Source organism: Chenopodium quinoa, unplaced genomic scaffold (genome assembly GCF_001683475.1).
Source record: "Chenopodium quinoa cultivar QQ74 unplaced genomic scaffold, ASM168347v1, whole genome shotgun sequence".
NCBI classification, from domain to species: Eukaryota; Viridiplantae; Streptophyta; class Magnoliopsida; order Caryophyllales; family Amaranthaceae; genus Chenopodium; species Chenopodium quinoa.
The window spans coordinates 1,991,807-2,013,449 of NW_018743691.1; positions in this window are offsets into that span (position 1 = coordinate 1,991,807).

Below are 21,643 nucleotides of genomic sequence, written 5' to 3' on the forward strand. Positions count from 1 at the left end.
ATGATCTAGAGGAGGGCCTAATATGATTTATCATTCCTAATGCAATTAGGAATGGTTTTAGCCTTCTAGATTCTTCTAGAAGGTTCTTTTCTTCCTAATTCAATTAGCATTGATAAATTGACTTTTGACTTTTCAGAATTTTAATTAAAATCAAATAGAATTTTCGAGGAAATTATATGATTTTATCCTCCAGTACGGCAAACTTATCTGATTTTCGAAAACGCGTTAAAATCAGGCTTGGCGTGGCGCTAGCCATTGGCGCCTGGCGCTAGTGTTGGTGCCTAGCGCCAGTTAGCCTGGGTTTGCGCCAGCTCTGTTTTTTGTGCGTCAGACTCTGTTTTGTTATTTTATCTTTTTGGCTGATTTTCTCTATAAATAACGTATTAAAAACTCCGTTTTATCACCAATTCTCACGAATTATCAGTTTTAATTAGCATTCGTCTACAATCATTCATCAACTCTCTCATTCATCTTTCTCTCTTTACTAAACTTTGTTTTTTACAAAATTCCGCATTCACAAGACTTAGAAACACCTAGCCATATTCGAAGTTGCCTTTGCCCTAGACGTGAAAGGTTTAATTTCTGAGGGTTTGGTCCCAAATCTCTCTTACAATTATTTAATTTAATTGTTTGTTTATTATTTTCCTTGAAGTTACTAACGTGTGTATTTTGTTATTAGAAAGAGGTACGAGGCATCAAAGTAAGTGCTTTAAATGGTTTTTTAATGGTTTTATTGATATTATGATGTAGAAATTATGTTTCTATTGTTATTATGATATTCCTAGTATCATGTTATGGTAATTTTAATATTAAATATGATTGTTATGATGCCTTTTATGTTATTCCTAATATTTATTGATGTTAGTATCATGTTAGGGTTAAAGATTTAATTTTTATTGCTTAATGACATGCTAGGGTTTGTTATTAATCGTTTTAGTATCATGCCTAGGATCTTGCTATTATTATTATGCTTTAATATTAACATGAATATGATTATGATTATAATCGTTATGATGATTGTGAATATTATTATTATTGTTATTTTGATGATGATTATTTTATTTATGATGATTATAATTTTGTTGTTATGATTGTTATTATGTTGCTTGATATTTATTTATTATATTGCTTGATCACGCTTTTATGCATGTTTAAAGGGAATTTGTACTTGTAATCATGCTTAATAAGATCATTAATAATCTTGTTTAGGGTTAAATATGATTATAATTTCAAGTGATCGCCAATAATAGATTTATTTGTGCATTAATATTCAACCAACATAGATTAAACAGGTTTAGGGTTAATCTATTGATTGTATATTAATCAGAAAGCGCACATGAATACGATCAGAATAAAGTAGAGGCCTATTATTAGGGCAGGTTCAATCTCTTTTAGGTTTGATTTGTACCTTCATCCCCGAAACTTTATTTGGTTCTAGACCTTATGGAGTTGACGATCAGAATAAACTTGTTGGCGACTCTTTTGCTCTATCTCCTTCCGTTTTGGACGCCACCGTACTTTAGTGTATGATCACAGTAGGGTTCAAGCTAGTGGGATTAAAGCTTGAAATTTATTCCCTACAATCCCTATGCTCATCCCTTTTTATTTAGAGCTAGACTTGGGGGCTTGATCCTTACATCATTAGCTTGCCTAGCCTAAGAGTCACCATTATTTGACTCTTCTAAAAATAATATCTTTCTACCACACTTAGCCCTTGCAGCCTAACTTTAGAATCACTTTCACACACCGCACAGATACATGACCATATATACTTTCCCTTAGGAACCCTTTGTCATGAAATCTTAACACAACGCTGAAGCATGCCTTGTCATATCATCATCAATCATAATTGTCATTGCATCACGAAGTATGAAGTGCTTAGCCTCCGTGCCTAAGTTACCCTAATACTTTCATCATTGAGTCAACCATTGAGATAGCCTAGGATGGATTAATCCTTGCACCTTGAGAGATAGTATCAAACAACATTTGACTAAGCTCATTCAACATGCATTCAAAAACTTCGATTCTTTTTTCGCGTCTTTCTTTTTCGGGAGAAAGTCGGTACCCTCCCACAAAATGACGGAAATTTTTTGCTTTTTTGCATTTTCGAGTCGCACGATCACATTACAATGCACACACGAGTCATGTACACATTGAGTCATGTGTGTCATATCTTGGTTTGAGTCTAACACATGTGTCAAACACTTTGAGTCGAGTCAACCTCGAATCAATCACAACGAGTCAAGTTCATACCTTGAATTACGACAAGTCAATGAGTCAAGCAACACTAAGTCTTAGGTCAACCCTAAAGAAAGATAAGTAAAGTCATATAGTCAAAGATATAAATACAGGTGCATCCCGGCAAGCAAGGACATTCCCGGATTTTTTTTTCCGAAAAAAAAACCGCGAATATGACACAGGAGATTCCTCCATAAGAGGAGTTACATAGATCGGTAAATTAGAGATGAAGAGCTTTAATTTACAAAAGATTTGAGCGGATTTGATTGAAAGGAAATGACCAAGTTCAAAGTTCGAAGCGAAACCGAGCAACAGCGCAGCAAGAGCAGAGTAGGGAAGACCCGACTCCAGCACCAGACGACAAGGCTGTCGTCAGGCAACAACATCTGGCGTCTGGCAACAAAGTTCAGCGCCTGACTCTAGATCCCAGTGTCTGGCGACAGAGCCAATTCTTGACGCCAGAGATATTTCAGCAGCGATAGAGCTCGAAGCCTCTCAGAACGGCTATTTCGACCTCATACAGCAATTTCGGGTTCCTTGGTACGCTAGTTAGCCCCTATAAGCAAATTGACATGATTAGTAGTTGGCTCGATTACAATCGTAGTAAGTGATTGATCTGACAAAAAATCGTCTCACATAGCTTAAGCGCCTAAAACACTGGCTCATTACAAGCACCAACGTATCGGATTAAAAGCATGCACTTAAACGACAATATTTCCAAATACGGATTGTCACGCATTCTTCTTAAACGACAATTTTTCCAAGATTGGATTGTCATCTCCAACTGACAATATTTCCAAAACATGGATTGTCGTGCATCTTCTTCAATGACAATTTTTTCCAAGATTATATTGTCATCTATGGCAAAGTTTCCAAGCGTGTATTGTCGCGCTCCTTCTCTATTTGTCAATTTTTCCAAATTCAGATTGTCATCGCTGGCAAGTTTTCCGAGATTGGATTGTCATACACCCAGTTCCCTATGGCAAAATTTCTCAAAGGATTGTCGTAGGTCTCTACTCATCATAAATTTCGGCAAAAGTTCCTCAACGTGGATTGTCATTCATTTCAGCAAGTGGCAAATTTTCCCGAAGTGGATTGTCGGTCGACTCTTTTTTGCAAATGTTCTAAGAAGCGGATTGTCAATAGTGGCAATATTTTCCTAAAAGGATTTTCGCATAGCATTGGCAAATTTCCAAGGTGGATTGCTTTCAAGAGTTATATTCCAAGATGTGGATTGTCGATTGTAGCAAAGTTCTTATAACAGATTGTTACGAAGCATTGCCAACTTTTCCAAAAATTGGATTTTGGCAAATTTTTCCGAGATACGGATTGTCGCTTCATCGTAGCAAAATTTCCAAGGATGGATTGTTACAAAGCATTGACAACTTTCCCTAAATCGGATTGTCATACATCATACAAGAGAGTTGTGTTGGCAACTATTCCCTAAGAAAAGAGCATTGTCATCACAGCAAAAGCACCGACATACTGGTTCACAAGCAGCAAAGCGCCGACGTACTGGCATAGCAGCATTAAGGATCAACAAGCAGTGATCTTTTCGAAGACTATCACATCGGAAATTGGAGGCAGTTACAAGCGTAGCAGTCTTCAGGCAGTATTCTCTAGCTTGCGGAAGATCGTCACAAAAAATCGGTTACCTCTAGAGACGTGTGCTCGACAGTGCAAGATACGCGTTTCTTAACTCTTTTATCTGTTTAACTAACGCTAGTTTGCAGGTATCTGCGTTACAAGAATGATTTAGGATCGCAGAACGTTCTGAATCATTCTCCATCCCTATCGCTACTTTGACTTTTGTTTTCGAAACTTGCGTTTCTCCAAACTCAGTCAAAGTGGGGGCTTCTGTAGACACCCATTTATGTCTTCCCAAAACTAAATCCAGTGATGAGTACCTTTCACGTCGAATCATAATCAAATGAAGTGAAAGTGTGGAAAGTTTAGTGTTGCGGAAAGTTTTAATTTCTTTTCTATTCTCTCTATTTTTTACAGTTTGGTTGGTCCATGATATGGGTCCAATAGTAGTGTAGTTGGATGGGGCTTGAAAAAGAGCTTTTCCAACGATATATTATAAGCCCAATTCCGATGAATATTGAGGAAGTTATGGCCAAATTACTGAACTGGGCCTGGTTTGAACTTATATGCGGCCCAATGATCAAGAGGAGGGCCTAATATAGATTTATCATTCCTAATGCAATTAGGAATGGTTTTAGTCTTCTAGATTCTTCTAGAAGGTTCTTTTCATTCCTAATTCGATTAGCATTGATAAATTGACTTTTGTTGACTTTTTAGAGTTTTAATCAGAATAAAAGAACGTTTTTGAGGAAAATACAATTTTATCCTCCTGTACGGCAATTTTCTATCTGATTTTAAGAAAACACGTCAAAAAATTAGTCAGCGCAAACGCCAGCATTAGCGCCTGACGCAAAGCTTGGCGTCTGGCGCTAACGTCAGCGTCTGGCGCTAACCTGGTTTTACGCGTCAGAACTCTGTTTAGGTTTTTTTATCTTTTTTGGTTTGATTTTCTCTATAAATAGCTTTCTAAAAACTCTGTTTTCATTCACCAAACTCTCATCAAGATTCTCTTGATTACTCTCTCTCTCTCTCTTTTCTAAACTAGCCTTCTCTCAAATACAAAATTCCACATTCATTAGACTTAAAAACACCTAGCCAAATTCGAAGTTGTCTTCGCCCTTAGACGTTAAAGGTTTAATTTCTGAGGGTTTGGTCTCAAATCTCTCTTTCAATTATTTAATTTAATTGTTTTTCAATTATTATTTTCCTTGAAGTTACTAACGTGTGTATTTTGTTATTAGAAAGAGGTACGAGGCATCCAAGTAAGTACTTTAATTGTTTACATTGTTATTATGATATAGATTTCATGTCTAGGATGTTTTATGATTCCCAGTATCATGTCTAGTGTAACTTTAATATTAAGTATGATTAAAAGTATGATGCCTTTTATGTTCTTCCTAATATTTATGATTGTTAGTATCATGTTAGGGCTACATATTTGATCTTTATTGTTTAGTGACATGCTAGGGTTTGTTATTAATCTTGTTAGTATCATGCCTAGGATCTTGCTATTATTATGGTTTAACATTATTATGATTATTTTTATGATTTATGATTATAATTGTTATAATTATTATTATGATGATTATTATTATGATTTTGATTATTTTGATTATTATTATGTTGCTTTGATATATTTATTTTTATTTCTTGATCACGCTTTTTATGCATGTTTAAAAGAAATTGGTACTTGTAATCACGCTTAATAAGATAATTAATAATATTGTTTAGGGCTAATTTGATTATAATTTGAGTGTTCGCCAATAATATTTTTATTTATGCATTAATATTCAACCAACATAGATAAACAGGTTTAGGGTAATCCTATTGATTGCATGTTAGTCAAAAAGCGCACATGAATACGATCAGAATAAAGTAGAGGCCTATTATTAGGGCAGGTTCAATCTCTTTTAGGTTGGATTTGTACCTTCATCCCCGAACTACAAGTCATGGTTCCAGACCTATTGGAGTTGACGATCTCCTGGATCGTTAAGGGGTGTAACCTTCACCCTGTGAACGGTTTACAAGTTCCTAAAACTTGTTGGCGGCTCTTTTGCTCTATCTTCTTTCCCTTTGGACGCCACCGTACTTTATTGTATGATCACAGTGTGGTTTAAGCTAGGAGTTAACGTTTGAAATATTCCCTACAGGCGGTGGCATTGACATGATTGCCTTGATCTTGGTTGGGTCTATCTCTATTCTTTAGAGCTTTTGACATACCCCAAGAGTTTGCCTAAGGTTACTCCAAAAGCACATTTGGATGGATTCAACCTCATGTTGTATTTTCTTAGCTTCTCGAGGAATTTTCTTAAGGCCACTTGATGTCCTGGACGGTCTTTGGATTTCACATTCATGTTGTAACACCCTAGAAATTCCTTTCCCTTAAAATACCTATTTTACTCTTTTAAAATACGATTTAGGAATATCTAAGACATTACCGCCACCATGAAAATAGCTAAGGCAATTATCAAAGACACACAGCGGAAGACTTAAATCAAAACCATTCAAAACGAGTCAACTCAAAAGTCAACCAAACGAAAGTAAAGTTAAAACCAAAGTCAAACGAAGTCAAATAAAATCAACCTACAACTTGGAACCATTGTAGGCCCTTATCAAAACCAATTAAAATATGAAAACCTTTGCATTAGACTCATAAGCATAACATAATATAATATTTGAAAGCAATAAACCACATCTCAACTAATAGAAACTAGCATGATTCGCTCTTCACTCATGCCCCGTCATGAATATGCTTCAATACCTGAAAAGCTTATCTCTACTTGTTTCCACTACTCTCCATTAAAAATGGGTCATCATAGGGCCAAGATAAAGACATGGCCAAAAACACAAACACACACAATCAGCAAAGCTGAGTACATAAGCGTAAATAAACACACTAACATGCTTTTACCTATCAACACACACTTACCTCAATGCACCTGTGTACAAGCACACACAACATTCAACAAGACTCTTTAACTAGACACTCAATAATTTATTTAGCGTTGATTACACATCGAACGGGTTTCCAACTCTATCTCCCCAAATAAATTGAGGTTAACTGACACGGGAGCTAACCGTGCCAGCGAAAAAACCACACATAGGTGGCGAAATTCCTACGCATAATAATAAATAAAAAGGAATGTACAGCCTCCTGTACTCCATTAGAAGTTATGGTTAAATATAAAACCCCATAACTCCCCCCATTGTTCATACTCAAGGTATATACGTTTCAAGAGTTTTGGTGCGTAATCTCTTTCACTTTACATTATTTACATGTTATTGGACTTGGTGATGACTCTCAAAGCATAATAAATCAATCAACAATAATTATTCAATCAACCAAACATACAATTTAATTATTGAATAATTAGTGACACATAATATTTAATGTTGAAACCTTTTTAAATCTACCTCAGTGTCAAAGACACCTTAAATGCATAAAGCGCCAAAAATCCTATCCCTCGGTGTTAAAAAAACCTTAAGTGCACAAAGGCACCAACATACATTTTATTCCTCGTGTACATAGACACTTTCATAGCTCCTTCCTCATGCTTAAATCATCAATAAAAATTATATGAACCATAATAAAATTCCTTTTCAATATTCCAAGCCAAATTAAACATGTAGTTTAATTAAACATGCACTCTAACATGCCATAAATAAAAATGTAGTCCATATAATCATGCAAAAATATAATTTTCCAATCCATAAACCATCACAAATAATTCATGCTTCACAATTCAATCACCAACACCAATAATCCACAATTTCATACATAAACCTTAACATGATACTACTTGTAATTGATTGAAATCAAGCCTAGCATGATACTACATCACCAAAATATGCTAAGTACGCGAACGTACCTCAATAAAGCCTTAAAGTGGCCGAAAACACTACAACAATTCCCGAATCAAGTCTCCTACATAAAGGGACAATAATACTAAATTAATTACCCTTGTATACACAATTTCCAACAAATTAAACTCACTTTAAACAATTAAAAATAATCTGAAAATTATTTAAAAAACCCCTAATTAAACTCCTTTTTAATAGGTAATCACACCCTTTTATTAAAATCACAATTATACTACTTTAAATAAAATTCCAACATTTAAACTAATCAAAAACCCCTTTAAAACTTCATCAAAATACATCTTTATACTTAAATTATCCATAGAAACATTAAATTATCTCTTACCCTTTAAACTCAAGGATAAAATTTAAAGCAATAAAAAAAAAACTTCGTTAAAAACCAAAAACTGCCCGAAAATCATAAAAAAAACGTTGTTTCCACATGGAAAACACTACTTTTTTTATCAAATCGGATGATTTTAGAACCTGGTCGAGATTAAAACGGGATTAATATTAACGAACGGAAATCTAAAAATTAAAACACGAATTTACGTGTTCAAAATAATCTGGAATTAAGTTAAACTAATTATTAGTTATAATCACCAAAATTTCAAAAACATCATTACTATAAAATCCCTAAATCAATTGTTCATAAAAACCCTAAAATCATGATTTTCAATAATTAAAAACCCTAGGTTATAAAATTTACAAAACTGAAAATTATGACATTTATTAAATCTGAAATTATAAAGTTTAATCATCAACAATACAATTTGATACTAATTAAATTAATTTCAAACAATAAAATCAAAACCCATAAATCAATAATTATAATTACACAAATTAATAAAACAAAAGAGAAAGAAAATAAGACAAACCTTTTTGTGTGGAAAATTTTTAGGGATTTGTGGGGTATTTATAGAGTCGAGAGTGTAGGGTTAAATTGGGCTTATAAAAATGTGGGATTAAGTTATGGGATAGGGCTTAAGTTATGGGTTTTGGAATGGGTTATTCCAATAAGAGTATGTAGGAATAATTTACATTGCCCAATAATTAATAAAAAGTTTGGCCCAAAATATATTTTACTTTTATAAAACCTTGTATTTAAAATTTTTAACCCTTTAAAATATTTAATTAAAATACTTGAGCCCTTAACAATACATTTTATTAATACTTAAATACTTTATAAAAATACATAAAAATACGGGGTATTACACATGTCGTCCACATATACTTCAACTTCCTTGTGCATCATGTCATGGAGTAGGGCAGTTGCTGCTCGTTGGTAAGTAAAACCCGCGTTTTTCAACCCGAATGGAATTACCGTGTAACAGTAAGTACCCCAAGGTGTTATTAATGTTGTTTTCTCCATGTCTTCTTCGGCCATGAGAATCTGGTTACACCCTGTTTATCCATCCATAAATGAGAGAAGTGCGTGATTCGTTGTATTATCTACCAAAATATCGATGTGTGATAAAGGGAAGTCGTCCTTTGGACTTGCCTTATTTAGATCTCGATAGTCGACACACATTCGAACCCTAACATCCTTTTTCGGAACTAGGACCACATTTGCGACCCATTCGGGGTATTTGGATACCCTGATAAAACCTGCAGTCATTTGTTTTTGTACTTCTTCTTTTATTTTAAGAGCTACGTTGGGTTTCAGTCGACGTAACTTTTGTTTTACAGGTTTCATTCCTGGAATTAGTGGTATAGTGTGTTGAGAGATTTCTCTATTAATGCCTGGCATATCTTCGTATGACCAAGCGAATACATCAATAAATTCTTTAAGTAGGTTAATTAAATCGGTTCTTTAGTCTTTGTTTAGCGTGAGTACGATTTTAACTCCTCTTTTAGTGGTTGGATCTTTTGAGAAATCAACCGTTTCAGTGCCCTCAATTATTGGTGTCTTATTTTCAAGTGTTTCCATTGCTTTAATAATTTCTTTGTCATTTTCATCGTTAGTTAAGCATTGCTCGTCATCTTGAGTTAAAGAAAAACACGAGGAGTAAGGGGAAGAAGACATATTATTAAACTCGGAAATCATTACATCAAACAAAGAAATGTCCGTTGGGACTTGATTGCTAACTATCCTAGGAATAGATGCAGAAATAGAAGAGCTAGAGGGAGGTGCTACAACCAAAGACTTAGAAGACTCAATAGGGGAAGACTCTGACTCGGACTGTGACTCAGACGATTCTTCAAACATTGGCCCTTGTCTTGTAGTTATCGAGATCTTCTTTCCGTTTGCAGTAGTCACCTCCACTGTCTTGCGCCATCCTCGCACTAAATCTTCCGCTGGAGTGATGAGCTTCGAAGGGTCAAAGTTCTCACTTTGTAGGACCGTTTAAAGGAGTGAAGATTTATCTTCTACATATCTAGGCTCATTATTTTCTCGCCCAAAGAGAAGTCCCATGACATTAAAGTCAAAGCATGGGGGTGCTTTCTCCTTACAGCTAGGAGTTGGGATCTCATCTAGAAAGCAACAATCCAGAAATATCTCGAACCCAGGTTGTCTTATGCCATTTAAAACAAAGGGTTCTGGAAATTCATAGCATGGATAATCTTCTCCCTCTCTTATAAACTATCCATTTAAGGTAAGAGGGTATTGATCCATTGGAATTACTTTCTTCTGTGTGCGAGCGTTCCTACGTGCCCTTGATTTTTCCCGGGCTCACTTTAGATCTTGAGAGCCAGTTCGAAACCAAGTCCGAAAGTATCTAATTTAGGGAGGCCAGGTAGTCCCATCTATTTTGCTATCACTTTCTTCTTTTCTAGAGTCATTACAGGGAAGTGCCCTTGTTTTCTCAGGATAGCATTGGTTACCATATTTGAGTGGAGGTTGTAGCGAAGAGGGGTCCTTTCATCTTCCTCTATTAAGGAGACCTCTTCATTAAAGCCCCACAAATCTTCATTGTTCTCATCATGCTCCACATTGATTAATGGATTTTCTATTATTTTGATTCTCATAGGTGAAGCATCGATTGTAATCGATATTCCTCCAACTATGGCTTTTACTTATTGATGAAGAGATGAAGGGACGACCTTTAGGTCATGAAGCCAAGGGCGTCCCAATAGTAATTTGAATGAAGCCTTAATGTCTACAACTTGGAATGTAGTAGCATGTTCAATTGCTCCCGCCGTTATGTTCATAGTAATCGTGCCTAGTGCTTGACGACGTGAGTTATCGTAGGTTCTTATCCCTTGTGTTAATGGGGATAAATCCTCGTCTCTTATCCCTAACATCCTCGCAGTTCTAAGTAGGCAAACATTAATTGCCGATCCATTATCTACAAGAATCATAGGGACGTTCATTCTCTTGCAGATTACTGTGAGGTTAAGGGCTTTATTATGCTTGTCACCTTCCGGCGGTAGATCCTTGTCGGAAAAAGTGATCAAATTAATGGGACTTGGGAGATCTCTCGCGAGGAAGTTAGCCAACCCCTCAGGAGTGGTGTCCGAATCTATCCCTACTTTAGCTAAAGCATCCATGACCGCAACTCTATGTTCTCGAGATGTAGCTAAAAGTTTCCATACATTCATTTCAACTTTAGTCATTTTTAAACTGTTTGACAGCATCGTTGTCCTCTATGATTGGTATGGGAACTTGCTGAGTAGTAAGGATAGGTTGTGTTGTAATGGGAGGTTGCATTCTCCCGGACCTCGTGAGGACATCTATAGGTGAATCCTCTTCGTCCCAAATGTCACTACTGGATATATTGTCGAAAGTGGAGTGTCTTCAACATCCTTAAGGTAGACATCCTCGTCATCACTATCCCAAACCCCATTGATGGTAGCATCTTGTTCATGTGGGATTTGAATTAGTTTCTTGCTATCAATCAATCGTTGGACCAATTCTTTGAACTTGAAACAGTTTTCTATTGTGTGTCCTCCCGATTGATGATATGGACAGTAATACCTATCTGTCCTTTTAAATGATTCAAATGGTCTCGGATCGAGAGGTTGAATTTTACCATTCTCGGAGAGCATTTTGAACATATTTGCATAAGATGTCCCAATTAGAGTGTATGGCCTATTACTCCTTTTAGGTGTGTCAATTACTTGGAAAGAGAATGGTTTCTTCTCCTTAGGTGGAGGCCTACTTTTGAGTAGCTCGTTTCGTTCTTTTAGAGCCTACGTGGCCTCGCGCACCAACTTGCTTGCTTCTAACATGACCTGTATAAGGATGCACACCTCCTGTTTAGTTGAAGGTTCTTGCCCATAAGGGAAATAGTCATTAGCATCCTCAAAGATTTCCTCTTCCTCCTCAATGGGTTCAATGAGATTTGAGGGATCAATTTGATTTTCTTCGTCGGAAATAGCCAAGGAATCCGACAGTGGTGCACTATTAATACTTGGCTTCTTGCTTTCAGGGGGCAATGGAAGTTTATTGTTATCAATTAGATCTTGGATAGCTTCCTTTAGCTTCCAACAGTTTTCCGTGAGATGGCCCCTACCTTGATGATACTTGCAGTGTGCATTGGGGTTCCAGCTAACCGTTCTCTTTTCGACAGGTGAGTCCCCAAACGGTCCAATGGGAGTTATAAGACCTTTTGCGTGTAGGCGATCGAACGCGGTGTCATAACTCATACCAATAGGAGTAAAGTTCCTCCTAAATGGTTTCTTTTGTCCTCGATTATTCATAGCAAGGACTTCATTTAAGTTAAAGGTGCTAACATTATTTGAGTGGGTGGTTTTGGAAGAAGAAGGATTGTCGTTCTTCTTGCCTTTCCAGCCACTATTGGAGTTACTGTTGTTAGCAGCTTTTTGCTTATCTAGGTCGTCTTCAATGTTAATACCAATGTCATAGACGGCCTTGAAGGTGTGTAAGTTGTTTTGATACTTGAGATACTTAGAGTATTTTTCTTGGAGGTTCTTGATGAACATCCTCACAGATTCCTTTTCACTAGGCACCTCAACCATCTTTGCAGAGGTCTCCCTCCATTTGTTAAAGAAGGAAGTAAAGCCTTCATTTTCTTTTTGTTTAAGTATTTCAAGTTCCCTATAATCAGTTTCATCTTGAACATTGCACTTGTATCTATTAATGAAAACACTCATAATAGATTCCCAACTAGAGGTTTTCTCTTTATCGAGAGAAAAGTACCACTGTTGACACACAGTTTCTAAAGATAAAGAAAACACAGAATGAAAAGCTTTCTTATCTATTCCCTTAATATTCATTACAGTTTCAAATGCTCTTAAATGAAAATAAGGGTTATCCATTGGCTTGAATTTCGAGATGTCATTGGCATTGAACTTCTGCGGAAGAAGATCCTTGTCCACCGAGACCCCTTGAGAGCTAATGCCCTGGAATCTATAGTAATTGGATAGTTTGCTCAAACTTTCCTGGATGAGATCCATTTGTTGTTGTCTTGCAGGGTCATTAATTTGAAGATTTAGATTCTTCAACATTTCAGCCATAGTAGCCACTTGTCCCTTAACTTCGTTGAGTTCTTCTTGACTTGCCATTATCTTCTTAGCTTTCCTTCTCCTACCAATTGGCTTATCAAACAATAAAACTTGAACGAAATTGTTGTCCTTGATTAGACGCCCTTCCTTTCTTGACCACGCGCTGTAAATTAAACCATATTCGTTTTAATGACTTGACTCAAGTTGACTTTGATTTTACGGTTTAAAAGCAAAAAGAAAGCAAAAAAGCGAAAAATAGGGTGCATATTTTTTGGGAATGGGTTCAAACAAGTGGTTTAATTGGAGGATTAATATCCGACTTACCCCCCTAAAAAATGATGGAAAACACGCATTCAAGACTCTCTAGACATGGTCATAGTGTGACAAACATGTTAAGTGTGTGCTTTATAAGTGAGTGCAAGTGACATGCTTTGACTCTCGTGTATGACCATGGGACTAAGTGCCTAGACTCAATTAAAAACTTAAACATGGCTAAAGCCATTAATAAATTGATTAAACTGACTAACAAACTGTTTAATAAGACTCGTCGTGATGACTCGAGTAAGAATCTGGACTGTCGCCACCATTTAAAGCCTGTCGCCAAACGACAGATTTGTCGCCAGGCGACAAACAATAAACAAAAGCGCCACAGCCCAAATTTCTGCGCCATTGCTGGAACATTAATCTGGACTGTTTCCAGTAATTTTACTCTAAGGGGATTTGCCTAAAGTCGTACTAAGTCAGATCGATTAATTTATTAGCCTTTAATTGGTCAAATTAATTAATTAATTAATTAGACAAAGTCCTTTTAAGTCATTAATCGGTTTATTTAGACTTAAACACAAGTCAAACAAACGGTTAGCACATATAGAGTATACACAAGCAAAGAATGCACAAGTAGTTCAAATAGTCACAACATGATGCAATGAGTTTGCAACCTAACCATGGCTCTAGTTCTCTAAAGTTCAAGGATATGGGTTAGTCAAAGAGGGTCCATGGTTATGAGTCTGGATGCATCGCGCCGAAGCCTTACCTTTGGAAGGGTTGGCGCGTATGGATGGGACCCCGCAAGTTAAAAAAAAAACTTGCTTCCACGGTTTGGTGGATTCACAAACTCGGATGTACCCGTCGTTGCTAGGAGCGTTCAATTGGGTAGATGGAGCGTGAACCCCCAGAGGGTTATGTCCATATGTAGAACACATATGGGTTTCATAAAGTGAGAAAAACTCAATCAGGTAGTAGAATCGAGCCAACAGTACTAGAAATGGTCAAAACAAGAAGGCAGAGTTCTAGCTCGGTATTGGAAGAACTTGGCGCCAAACTACAGGGACTGTCGCCGCAAAAGAACCCATGTCGCCAAGCGACAGAACTGTCTCCAGGCGACGGAAGCTCTTTACAAGCGACAAGCCCTGTTTTCTAGACGCTAGTTTCTACATACCTTGGCAGGTATCTGTGTTCTTAGAATTTTCCAGATTTCGCAGTATTATTTCGATTCTAGTTGTGAAAGATATTTCTCAAATTTCCTACGTGTAAAATTCTATGTTTTTGACTCATTTCGGATGGTCTATCCAATGAGGACCTTTTTTATGTATATGACAATAATGTTAATCAAAATTACGCACATGAAAACTTAGAACTTTTCGAGTCTCATCCGCTCATTCTAAATCATTGCCAAAATAAATTTGAGGAATTAAAATAGAAATCCTCCCCAGTGGAGTCGCCAAAAACTGTAGGGAATATTTAAAGCATCATAACCCCAAGCTTAAACCCCACTGTGATCATACACTTAAGTATGGTGGCGTCCAAAGGGAAAGAAAAGAGAGCAAAAGAGTCGCCAACAAGTTTTAGGAACTTGTAAACCGTTCACAAGGTGAAAGTTACACCCTTAACGATCCTGAGATCGTCAACTCCAAAAGGTCTTGAACCAAATAGGGTTCGGGATGAGGGTACGAATCCAATCTACAAAAGAGAGAACTCGCCCTATAAAATAGGCCTCTACTTTATTCTACTCGTATTCATGTGCGCTTTTTGACTAACATGCAAACATTAGATTAATCCTAGACCTGTTTAATCTATGTTGGTTGAGTATTAATGCACAAATAAATCTATTATTGGCGATAACTTGAACTACAATCATATTAGCCTAAACAAAATTATTAATTATCTTATTAAGCGTGATTTCAAGTACAAATTCCTTTAACATGCATAAAAGGCGTAATCAAGCAATAATAATAATAAATATCAAGCAACAGAATAATAATAATAACCATCATAATCATAACAATAATAATAATCATGATAATATTAATAATAAAGCTTAATAATAATAGCAAGATCCTAGGCATGATACTAACAAGATTAATAACAAATCCTAGCATGTCACTAAGCGTTAAACATCAAAGCTTTAAACCTAACATGGTACTAACATGATATTGGAAAGAGTAAAGGCACCCTAAACATGATTCTAGAAAGCAATAAAAACATCCTAATATGATACTAGGAATTAATCAAATCTAAACATGCTTTCTACATTGAAATTAAAAGGGAATAAGCTAATTACTTACTTTGAAGCCTCGTACCTCTTTCTAATAACAAAATACACGCGTTAGTAAACTTCAATGAAAATAATAAATCAAAGAATTAAATTAAATTAATTGAAAGAAAGAGTTATAAAGTTTAGACTGGATTTGGGACCAAACCCTCAGAAAAGTATAAACCTTTCACGTCTAGGGCGAAGGAAACTTCGAACTTTGCTAGGTGTTTCTAAGTCTTGTGAGTGCGGTATTGTGTTTGTAAAAAGCTAGTTTAGAAAGAGAGAGAAAGAAAGCATGAATTGCTCGAGAGAGAAATAGAGAAAATTAGGTGATTGTGAATGAATAAAAACGGAGGTTCAGGATCATATTTATAATAAAAATAGTCCGGAAAAGTATAGAATTTGATAAGGAATAAAACTACAAGTTGTCGCTGCAAAACCACTCTGTCGCTTGGCGACAGAGTCTGTCGAGTGGCGACAAGGCTTGTCGCGTAGCGACAGGCCTTTCGTTTGGCGACAACTTGGTTTTCACGCGCTTTCTACGCGGAATCCAATCTTTAACCAAATTTGATCTATGGAATTCGTACAGAAGCTAAAATCGTATTTTGATAAAATAATAATACTTAATTCCAAATAAAACTCATCATAATATAATTATTAATTCTAACTCTATAAGGATTGAAAAGAACCTTCTAGAGAATTCTAGAAGACTATAATTAATCCTAGTAATATTAGGAATAATAATTAACATTAGGCCCTCCTCTAGGTCATTGGGCCGCATGTAAAGATCAAACCAGTCCCAGTTTAGTATTTTGGCCATAACTTCCTCATTATTCATCGGAATTGGGCTTATAATGTATCGTTGGAAAACTCTTTGCAAGCCCCATCCAACTACACTATTATTAGACCCTTGTCACGGACCAAACTAAACTAGATTGGATATTTTTATAAAATAAAGTTGTTTTCAAAAACAGAGAGAAAGAATTTTAATAAAACTAAACCGCAACACTTAACCTTCACACTTTCACTTCATTCGATTATGATTCGACGCGAAAGGTATTCATCACTGGGTTTGGTTTTGGGGAGAGACAAATGGGTGTCTACAGGTACAATTCCTGTCATCAAGAAAAACATATTTCAAATGAGAAGGGAGAGGTTTTAGTTCAGGTTTCTTCACCTCTGCAGGTTTAGATTCCTGAACCAAATTTACTACCTTCATACATTCTTCATGATCGAATTCCTTTGTGGCAAGAGCTCTCTCTATGTCATCCACCTCCTTACTCCAAATGCTCATATCACCTGCAGATAAATTTCCACAAAGTATTTCCTCCAAATCCCTTGCAAGAACCTGTGGCAAGCTTTCTTCACAAATATCATCCATTATATCAAGAACATCAATCAAATAACAATTTTCTTCTAGCATAGGACCTTTTAAAACTTTCCCTAAATTAAATGTGATATTATCATCGCCAACAGAAAGGGTTAGTTTACCATTTTTAACATCTATAATGGCTACTGCAGTGTGGAGAAAAGGTCTACTTAATATAATGGGGATTTGTGTATCCTCAGCCATGTCTAGAACAACAAAATCAAATTAAAAGGGATAAAAAATTTACCAACTATGACAGGTACATCCTCTAAAATACCTAAAGGGTACTTAACAGAATGATCTGCCATTTGCAAAGTTATATTAGTAACTTTTAAATCACCCATATTTAATTTAGAGCATACAGACGATGGCATAACACTAACAAAAGCACCCAAATCACACAATGCTTTATCAATGAAGACATTACCAATATGACAAGGGGTAGAAAAACTACCGGGATCCTTTAATTTAGGAGGGGATTTATTCTGCAATAGAGCACTACATTCCTCTGTAAAAGCTACAGTTTCTACCTCATTAAAGGCTCTTTTCCTAGTCAAAATATCTTTCATAAATTTAGCATATGCTGGAACCTGTGTAATAAGCTCTGTGAAAGAAATTGTTACCTGCAAATTTTTCACAACCTCCAAAAACTTACCAAACTACTTATCCAATTTAGTTTTCAAATGGCGATTTGGGAATGGTAGTTTAATTATAGGTTGTTATGCTTCCCTACTCTTCTCCTAAGTAGTATCCTTCCCTGAAGTTGTGCCCTGCAATGAATTATCAAAAATGATAGTTTTACCCTGGAGCCCTACAGGAACATCAGGTGTAACGGAATTAGGATTAGCAATTCTAATTAATTCAGATACATCCTCTTTGGGCATAGGGGGCCATCGTAGTGTGAACCACTCCTCAGAGTAATTGCATTTGCATGATCCGTAGGTTGAATTCCCTGCGATGGTAGAGCTTCTTGCTGGCAAGTCTGTAGAGTAGAAGATAACTGGGCAATTTGGGTGTCCATGACTTTATTATGGGCTATAATTGAGTCAATATGTTGGTCTCTACTCTCCATATGCTTTTGCATATTAGTTAGCATCGCTCTAATTTATGACAAAGCAGGGTCAGAAGATGTAGTAGGGGTTTGTGCTGGGGCTTTTTTTGTTAGAGTGAGGGTGGTAATATTTTTGCTGTGGAGGGGGGTGCTTGTTGTGGTTGTTGTGGAGATGGAGGATTTTGAACATTGGTGCTCCGATAGGATAGGTATGGATGGTTCCGGAGTCCAGGATTGTAGGTGTTGGAGTATGGGTTATTCTGCCTATAGGTTTGAAAGGCATTAACTTGCTCCATAGAAATCCTGCAATCTTGCTCCCAATGTCCTACAATTCCACAGTTTTCACAAAAAGCTTCATCAGAATTATTAGCAATAGCAGAAACATTACTGTAGACACCCATTTGTGTCTCCCCAAAACCAAACCCAGTGATGAGTACCTTTCACGTCGAATCGTAATCGAATGAAGTGAAAGTGTGGAAAGTCTAGTGTTGCGGATAGTTTTAATTTCTTCTCTTCTCTTTATTTTTGAAAATCTATTTTAAGAAAAATCTAGTTTGGTTGGTCCGTGATATGGGTCCAATAGTAGTGTAGTTGGATAGGGCTTGAAAAGATCTTTCCAACGATAAATTATAAGCCCAATTTTGATGAATATTGAGGAAGTAATGGCCAAATTACTAAACTGGGCCCGGTTTGAGCCTTATATGCAGCCCAATGATCTAGAGGAGGGCCTAATATAGATTTATCATTCCTAATGCAATTAGGAATGGTTTTAGTCTTCTAGATTCTTCTAGAAGGTTGTTTTCATTCCTAATTCAATTAGCATTGATAAATTAACTTTTGTTGACTTTTTAAAGTTTTAATCAGAATAAAAGAATGTTTTTGAGGAAAATACGATTTTATCCTCCTATACGGTTAATTTTTATCTAATTTTAGAAAACGCGTTAGAAAGTTAAATTAGCGCCAAACGCCAGTTATTAGCGTCTGGCGCTAAGCCTGGCGCCTGGCGCTAATGTCAGCGTCTGGCGCTAACCTTGTTTTTGCGCATCAGAACTCTCTCTCTCTTTTCTAGCCTAGACTTTTACAAACAAAATTCCTCATACATTAGCACTAGACACACCTAGCCAAGTTCGAAGTTGCCTTCGCCCTAGACGTGAAAGGTTTAAATTTCTGAGGGTTTGGTCCCAAATCTCTCTTTTAATTATTATTTAATTTAATTGTTTGTTTATTATTTTCCTTGAAGTTACTAACGTGTGTATTTTGTTATTAGAAAGAGGTACGAGGCATCCAAGTAAGTATTTTAATGGTTTTTTAATGATGTTATTATGTAGAAATCATGTTTAGGTTGTTATTATGATTCCTAATATCATGTTAGGATGTTTTCCTTAATTTGATGTTTAGGGTGACAACGATAAATTCCTAGTATTATGTCTAGGGTAACTTTAATATCAAGTATGATTAAAAGTATGATGCCTTTTATTTTCTTCCTAATATTTATGATCGTTAGTATCATGTTATGGCTAAAGCTTTTATTTTTTATTGTTTAGTGACATGCTAGGGTTTGTTATTAATCTTGTTAGTATCATGCCTAGGATCTTGCTATTATTATTATGCTTTAACATGAACATGTTTATTTCTATGATTATAATTCTTATAATAGTTGTTATTATTATGATTATTATTATGTTGCTTGATATTATTTATTGTTATTGCTTGATCACACCTTTTTATGCATGTTTAAAGGGAATTTGTACTTGTAATCACGCTTAATAAGATAATTAATAATCTTGTTTAGGGTTAATTTGATTATAATTTAAGTGATCCCCAATAATAGATTTATTTGTGCATTAATATTCAACCAACATAGACTAAACAAGTTTAGGGTTAAACCTATTGATTGCATGTTAGTCAGAAAGCGCACATGAATACGATCAGAATAAAGTAGAGCCTATTATTAGGGCAGGTTCAATCTCTTTTAGGTTGGATTTGTACCTTCATCCCCGAACTACCAGTCATGGTTCCAGACCTAAGTTGAGGATCTCCTGGATCGTTAAGGGGTGTAACCTTCACCCTGTGAACGGTTTACAAGTTCCTAAAACTTGTTGGCGACTCTTTTGCTCTATCTTCTTTCCCTTTGGACGCCACCGTACTTTAGTGTATGATCACAGTGGGGTTCAAGCTAGGGTAATGCTTGAAATATTCCCTACAATTACCAACAGAATTAGGAACATTAGTACTAAAATTATCTAGTTTTTGGCAAATAGAAGTAAGTTGGGCTTGCAAAAAGGATACTGAATCGACGTGGTGTTTGCCTTTATTCGCATAGCCTCTAGAATTCCCATATTGGGAATTATGTATCGCCATATCTTCGATAACTTGACCTGCATCATCAACATTAAGATTCATAAATCTACCACTAGCCGCGAAATCTAGAATCGTTTTAGATGCATTTCCTAATCCGTTGTAGAAAGCCTGAATTAACTGCCACTTTGCTAAATTATGGTGGGGCCACTCCCTCTGCAGATCCTTGAATGTCTCCCAAGCCTCATATAGCGCTTCATCTGGCTACTGGGCAAAATTCTGAATGGCACTTCTCAATAAAGTTGTTTTTCTCTACAGGGTAATATTTGTTATGGAAATTCAAAGCAAGAGTTTCCCAGTTAGTAATACTAAGTGCAGTTCTATTCAAACCATTAAACCATAATTTAGCTTTTCCACATAATGAAAAGGGAAAAAGAATCTCCCTGATCTGGTCTTGCGTAACCCCATTCTGCCAAATAGTATTGCAATACTGACAGAAGTCTGCAATGTGAAGATTAGGGTCTTCACCCTTAGCTCCACTGAACTGCTTCCTTTTGTAGGCGTCGCTCGAAGTGCGCCTACGTTAAAAGCATGTGTGAATATGCTTGGCACTCATAGGAAGTGGGAATTGACATATACGATTAGGGACAAGGAAAGTAGGGAGCCGCCAACAAGTTTTTAAGGAACTTGTAAACCGTTCACTAATCATAAAAGGCAACCACGATAAAGGGACAACGATAGGCAACAACGATTGACCCGTGAAGGTTACACCCCATTCATAATCCATGAGATTACTAACTCCATATGGTTCGAAACCACAAAAGGAGGATCGGGGATGATGGTACGAAGTGAGTCATGGAGTCACATTCGCCCGTATTGGCCTCTATTCGATTCTTATAGTGAAAAGTGATTCCTGCGATCTCAAAGGCATATAAACAAAATATTCAATTCGTTCCAAACTATTATTAAGCTAAATTGGTTGAATATTAATGCAGCATAAATTCTAAAATATTAGTGATCACTTGAATTAATAACAAGATTAAAAAGGAACCTAAACCGGTCGTCCAAATTATCTTATTAGGCGTGATTTTCAATTACATATTCCCTTTAAAATGTAATATGGTGATCATAAATATAATATGATAAAATCAACATTAATATTGGAAGCAATTTAACAATAATAGTGTAAGTCAAATCAAATAATAATAATAATAAACCTAATCATGATACTAGCAATTTTAAAATAAAATAAGAGTAATTAAATTAATTAATTACTCACATTCCGCGCGTTTCTTTAAAT